At 52.0% G+C, this 6324-nt stretch overlaps 1 pseudogene; it reads left to right on the top strand.

Moving 5' to 3' along the window:
• Positions 1–930: 930 nt before the first annotated feature.
• Positions 931–6324, top strand: part of LOC103589721 — a 54545-nt pseudogene continuing 49151 nt past the window's right edge.

Genomic DNA, 6324 nt, shown 5'->3' with positions numbered 1-6324 from the left:
CCAGACTTTTTACATGGTAGCTTAGGGCTCCCCAAAAAACATAAAAGTGGAAACTGCTCAAATCTTAGGCCCAGGATGGGCACAGTGTCACTTCAGCCATATTTTGGTGGTTAAAACTAGTCACAGAGCTACCCAAAGTCACTGTGAGAGGGGACCACATAAGGGAATAAACACTAAGAGGCTTGGTTCATTGGGAGTCATAGTTAGAGACTAGCTCTCACAGCCCAGAAAGGGAAAGAGACTGGCCTAGTGTCACATAGAGAGTTAGTTGTCAAAACAGAAAAGAACCTTAGTTTCCTAATATAATATCTAATGCATTGTCCTTTCCTCATTCCCATGCATATAAAAATGACTTGGGACTCCTACAAGTTCCTCAATTAACAAAATAAATATAGTTTCCTCTCCCACCCAAACTAAGAAAGCATATGTTTTAAGGGTACTCTCAACCAAGATGGAGAAGTTGCAGGTTCATTAAGTGAATCTGGAAATTCTGTTATCTAGTATATTAATTGGGAGCTTTTTAATTGCAATTTATATAAACCAACTCAACTTGGCATGTTGTAGATGCCAGATAAATAAATTTGAATGGAGGAATGGGTGTGTGAATAGGTATATGAGGGGATGGAATACAAAGACAGGTGGATGAATGGATGGATTTGTGGATAGATGGATCAATAAATTAATGGATGGTTGAGTGAATTAAGGGGCAGGTAATGGACAGATATATGGATAAATACGTGGGTGGATGGAGTAGATGGATAGGTGGATAGGTGGGTGGATGGATGGATGCACACATGGATGGGTGAATAGATGAAGCAGATGGATGGATAAATGGAGGGAATGACAGATGGAAGGGAGGTTGGGTGGAGAGATGTTCTGGCAAGGAACCATTCTGAGCTCTGTCTCTGTCACTTTTGTTTTCCGAGCTAACCCCCACCTGTCCTGCCCCTGTGTGCCTCTGTGTCTTTGCTGGGTGGCCTGGCTTTTGGTTATGAACTGGCAGTCATCTTGGGTGTCCTGCAGCTTGATGTTGGGCTAAGCTGCTCGGAGCAGGAGCTCCTGGTGGGCAGCCTGCTCCTGGGCACTGTCCTCGCCTCCCTGGTGGCAGCTTCCTCATTGACTGCTGTGGCAGGAAACAGCCATCCTCGGGAGCAACTTGGTGCTGTTGGCAGGCAGCCTAAGCCTGGGCCTGGCTGCCTCCCTGGTCTGGTTGGTCCTGGGCCGCTTGGCGGTTGGCTTCGCCATCTCCTTCTCATCCATGGCCTGCTGTATCTACGTGTCTGAGCTGGTGGGGCCATGGCAGAGTGGAGTGCTGGTGTCCCTCTACGAGGCAGGCATCACCGTGGGCATCTTGCTCTCCTACGCCCTCAACTACGCACTGGCCAGTGCCCCATGGGGATGGGACGTCATGCCTGCTCTCCTGCCATCCCTCAGCCTCCTCTTCCTCCCTGCCAGTGCAGATGAGACTGCAGCCCACAAGGACCTCATCCTGCTCCAGGGAGGTGAGGTCACCAAGCTGGGCCTGGGGAGGCCACGGTACTCCTTTCTAGACCTCTTCAGGGCATGGGATAACATGCGAGGCCGGACCACAGTGGGACTGGAGCTGGTGCTTTTCCAACAGGACAGCGCAATGTGCTATACTATGCCTCCACCATCTTCCACTCGGTCAGCTTCCGTGGGGGATCCTCAGCTGTCCTGGTCTCTGTGGGGCTTGGCGTGGTGAAGGTAGCAGCTACCCTCACCGCCATGGGGCTGGTAGACCACGTGGGTCGCAGGGCCCTCTTGCTAGCTGGCTGTGCCCTCATGGCCTGTCAGTCAGTGGCATAGGCCTCGTCAGCTTTGCCGTGCCCTTGGGCTCAGGCCCAAGCTGCCTGGCCATGCCCAATGCCACCATGGCAGATGGCATGCCCAATGGCCGACAGGCCTCCCTGGAGACTCTGGCCTGCTAGAGGGCTCAGCTCCACCTCCAATGCCAAGAACTAGAGAGGACCAAAGGGAGCTGGCCTTGTCAGCTGCTAAGAAAACCAGGCCCCATCCTGGAGCTGGAGACTCCTCAGCCCCTCCCCTGCCAGCCCTGAGCACCGCCTTGCTGGCGCCCCCTGTGCCAACAACCCCAGAGCACGTGCCACTGTGCTGGACTGTGCTGGTCTGCATGATGGTCTTTGTGAGTGCTTTCTCCTTTGGATTTAGACAGGGTGAGTGGAGTCTTCATGCAGGTGACTCTGGAACCTTCTACCCATCTTAGTGGGAAATTCCAGTCAGGGTCTCAGAGGAACACTAGAGGGGAATTGACCATGAAGCTTCAGGGCTCCTCTCAGGGCCAGTTAGGCTAGGGCCTAACTTGATGTTTGTAATTTTTATTTTAATGGCCCCCAAATCATTTAAGCCTCAGGGCTCGTAAATCCTGGTCTGCCCCTGGATAGCTCAATTAAAAGATATTACTGAAAGGGGTTTATTGAATAGGGTGAAAACCAAACATCCCAGTTTGCCCAGGACTGTTCTGGTCTCAGCACTGAAGGTCTTGTGTCCCAGGAAACCTCTCAGTCTCAGGCAAACTGAGATCATTGGTCAACCTGCAGGGATCCTCAGCACGGTGTGGGGGAAGCAGCAGGGGAGGGTTTGATGGCAGGAGCCTGACATTCAGCCTGAATCACATCATTGGGAGGCCGCCTGCTTGACCCATTGGTGCCAGGCCTTGGGTCCCAGCCCCAGCCCAGGAGCCTTCCTGCTTTCCTGTCCTAGTGACCTGGCTTGTCTTCAGTGAGACCTACCCTATGGAGATCTGAGGGAGAGCCTTCGCCTTCTGCAACAGCTTCACCTGGGCTGCCAACCTCTTCATCAGCCTCTCCTTCCTCGATCTCATCGGTAGGTCCTCTGACCTAATTCCTGGGCCCATTCTTTCTAGACCCAGGAACAGTTTCCTCCACATGGAGCCGGCATGTCTGTATCTGTCAAGTTATAAGTGACAGAAAACCTGATGCACACCAGCTTATGAACAAAAGGGAATATTTTGTCGTAAATCACTGAAAGAGAGGTGGTCAGCTTGAAACACAGCTGATCCAAGAGGCTCCACTGAAAGCATCGGCCACTTTCCACTCCCTCTCAGCGTAGCATCCCACTCTGGGGGCTCCATCCCAGACAAACCCACCTCAGGGTGGCAAAGATGGTCACCAGCAGCAGATCTCAGAAAAAAGAGTCCCTTTCCCAGTGGCCCCCCACCCAAGCCCTGGACAACCCTCATTGGCTCAGCAAGATCATGTGCCCATGCCTGAACCTATCACAGTGGCAGGAGGTGGCTATTCTGATGCCCAGGTGGGGGGCATATTCCCACCCTGGAGGCGCAGGGGGCGGGGGGGCATCTCACCCATGGCCTGGACCAAGGGTGGGGGAGGGATGGTTCCACAGAGAAAAATTGGGGTGCTGGTATCAGAAAAGGGGGAGGGGTTGAAAAATGAAGACGACAGATGACATGACCGGCGAGGCTACCTCATTCCGGACCCATCAGAGAGCGAGCTGGCTTTATTGGCATACTTGGGAGAACAGGCAGAGGAAGGGGAAGGGCTGAAGCATCCAGCCCCCTTCCTCCAGGAAGCCATCTCTGATTGGGGTGGGAGGGGACAAGCCCTGGTTGGGGGGCTGGGGGCAAGGGGGCTGGAGACATAAGTGTGTGTCTCTGCTCCCCCCAGACAAGTCTATTTTCTTTTCTGTGGCCAAAATTCCTCACTCTAAAGCAGAAGGGTTTTTTGAATTTTCCTATTTGTAGCAGCAGAACTATTCTTCAAATAAAACTTTATGCAGAAACTCCACGGAAGTGTCCAAGACAACATCTAGAGCCCTTAGACATGCTGAAAATTCTCCAGGCCAGATAATAGATGATATTGCACACTGGGTACTGGCAAGAACTCATCTGAGACCAGCAGGCACAAGAGCTGCCGTGTTTATTTGCTCTACACCAGCTTAGACTGGCTCATGCCCACCTGCCAGCTGGAAGTTCTTCTCAGATCTAGTTGGGTGACATCACCTCTTCCCCCCAAATCCCCCAACCCAGTCTGAGGGGTGGTGGGGTACAGAACACCAGGGAAGGGACTCTGAGATGCTGAGATGCTCATGCCCAAGGCCACTGGTCTTTGCTTGGCCTTGCTCATCTGAGCCAACGTGGGCAGGGCGCCTTCACTGTGAGCCCCAATGTGTGGTTCTTAGGGTTCAGCCATTTTCCTACTCCCTGGGGCCAAGAGTCAAAGGCACAGCTACCTCGGGGGGGCCTGTGGGAAACACTGGCGGTAGGACCCAACCACCATGACTGTCTTCCACCCCTGTCTTAGGGAATCCAAGCTTCTCCCTGCTGCCTCAGTCTTCAAGCATTTCCCTTTATGTGGAATGAATGAGGAAGGAAGGAAGGAAGGAAGGAAGGAAGGAAGGAAGGAAGGAAGGAAGGAAGGAAAAGATTTTTTAGAATCGTGTCATATTATTATTATCCCCATTTCACAGATAGAAAAATTCATCCTTCCCCAGAGCAGCCAGGTAGTCAGGAGACTAGAACCAGCCCTCCTGTCCCCCGGCTCAGTGCTCTCCCCACTGGGGTCAGGCCCAGCTGGTCAGGGGAGGCTGCCTGGAGGAGGTGTGGCCATGGCTGTTAGAGGTGAGAACAGCAGCCAAAACAGAATTTGTGCTTCCACCTTGCCAAAGTCTCTTTCTTCACGGTCTCCTTTCTCTGTCTTCGGCTGACTGAATTCAAAGGACTTGGGGTCATCCCCATGCTGGTCACCGGCCCTAGGCCCTGGTTCTCACCTGAGGCTCCAGGAAGAGGGAGGGGCTGGGGTGCGGGGCCCTCCGCCCAGGACTGAGTCACGGCTTCTGTCCTCTCTCCCAAACCAGTCAGACACAGGCTAAACTGGCTGAAGCTCAATTCCCTCAGCCATCAGTTCACCAAATGGCCATTCATGGAATTTCTGAGAATTTTTTTTTGAAACTGAGCTTTGCCAAAGCTGTATTCATGAAGCTATTTTTTTTTTTTTGTCCTTTTTTGTGAAGGGTCGCACTGCGCTCAGCCAGTGAGCGCACTGACCATCCCTATATAGGATCCGAACCCGTGGCGGGAGCGCTGCTGCACTCCCAGCGCCGCAGTCTCCCGAGTGCACCACGGGGTCGGCCCTCCATGAAGCTATTTTACTAGTAGTGAGTTGGATGTCATTTTCCCTCGGTTCAGGTTTTCCAATTCCCAGCATGGTTAGTGTTTTGGATGTGGGTGAGTCATTTTTTCCATAAACACAAGTTGCCATTGTCTCTGCGTTTGTGGATTTGTGCCCTGGCTCTTTCCCTAACTTTGCGACAACCAGTTCAACTCTAACTGTATGGTACTTACCTGACAGCTTGTTGGCCATTCTGCAAATCAACCCTCTAGAGAATTTGCTTTGGGTGAGCTGATTTCAATGCTCGACCTAGAACCCTCCAGCTGGCCCAGGCTGCGGGGCCGGAGTGCTCGGCTCCCCGGGCCCCACTCCCTCCCTCCTGTTCCCAGGCGCCATCGGCTTGTCCTGGACCTTCCTGCTCTACGGACTGACCGCTGTCCTTGGCCTGGACTTCATCTATTTATTTGTTCCCAAAACAAAAGGGCAGTCATTGGCAGGGATAGACCGGCAGTTCCAGAAAAGACGTTACGAAGTAGACTGGGTGGGTCTAAGAGGAAGAGCTACAGCAGAGTCCAGCATGTCACTCGGGAGCGCAGTCCCCATACTGTCTCCTTGAGAGACAGTGTCTTCCTCTCTTCCTGTCTCTCCTGCTGCCTGGACACTGTGAATTTTGTCTGATCTTTACACATGAGCTGTTTTCCATGAATGGTTTTGTGTCTTTCTACAGCAGCTTTTCATTTAAGGCCCAGCTCACAGGAATATTAAAATCATGCAGATGTGGAATCACAGGAGGTTAGAATGGTGGAATGTTAAAACCACAGAATCGTGGAGTCATGGAACCTTTACATTATAACTGTGGCCCTTTGTCATTGCATACAAAGAACTGTGGGCTTCATCCATCCACTCAGTGGGTATTAAGTTCCTATTATGTGCCAGGCAGGGTTCTAGGCTTTAGGAAATGTGGCTGAGAATAAGATGGACAAGGTTCTTGACCTCATGGAGCTTCCATTTGAATGGGGGAGGGGGACAGAAAATAAACAAGCCAGCAACTGCATAAGCAAGAACATTTTAGTTGGTGATGTGTAATTAGAAGATGATGAAACACCGTGACATGTGTCGAGAGGGCTAGGTTGGCGGAGAGGGGATAGAGGGACAAGGAGTTGTGGCTGAATTAGAGTGGGTGGTCAGAGAGGGA

Source organism: Galeopterus variegatus, unplaced genomic scaffold, assembly GCF_000696425.1.
Source record: "Galeopterus variegatus unplaced genomic scaffold, G_variegatus-3.0.2 Scaffold715, whole genome shotgun sequence".
NCBI lineage: Eukaryota > Metazoa > Chordata > Mammalia > Dermoptera > Cynocephalidae > Galeopterus > Galeopterus variegatus.
Note: the sequence above shows the minus strand (reverse complement) of the source record. Positions and strands in the feature narration are given on the sequence as shown.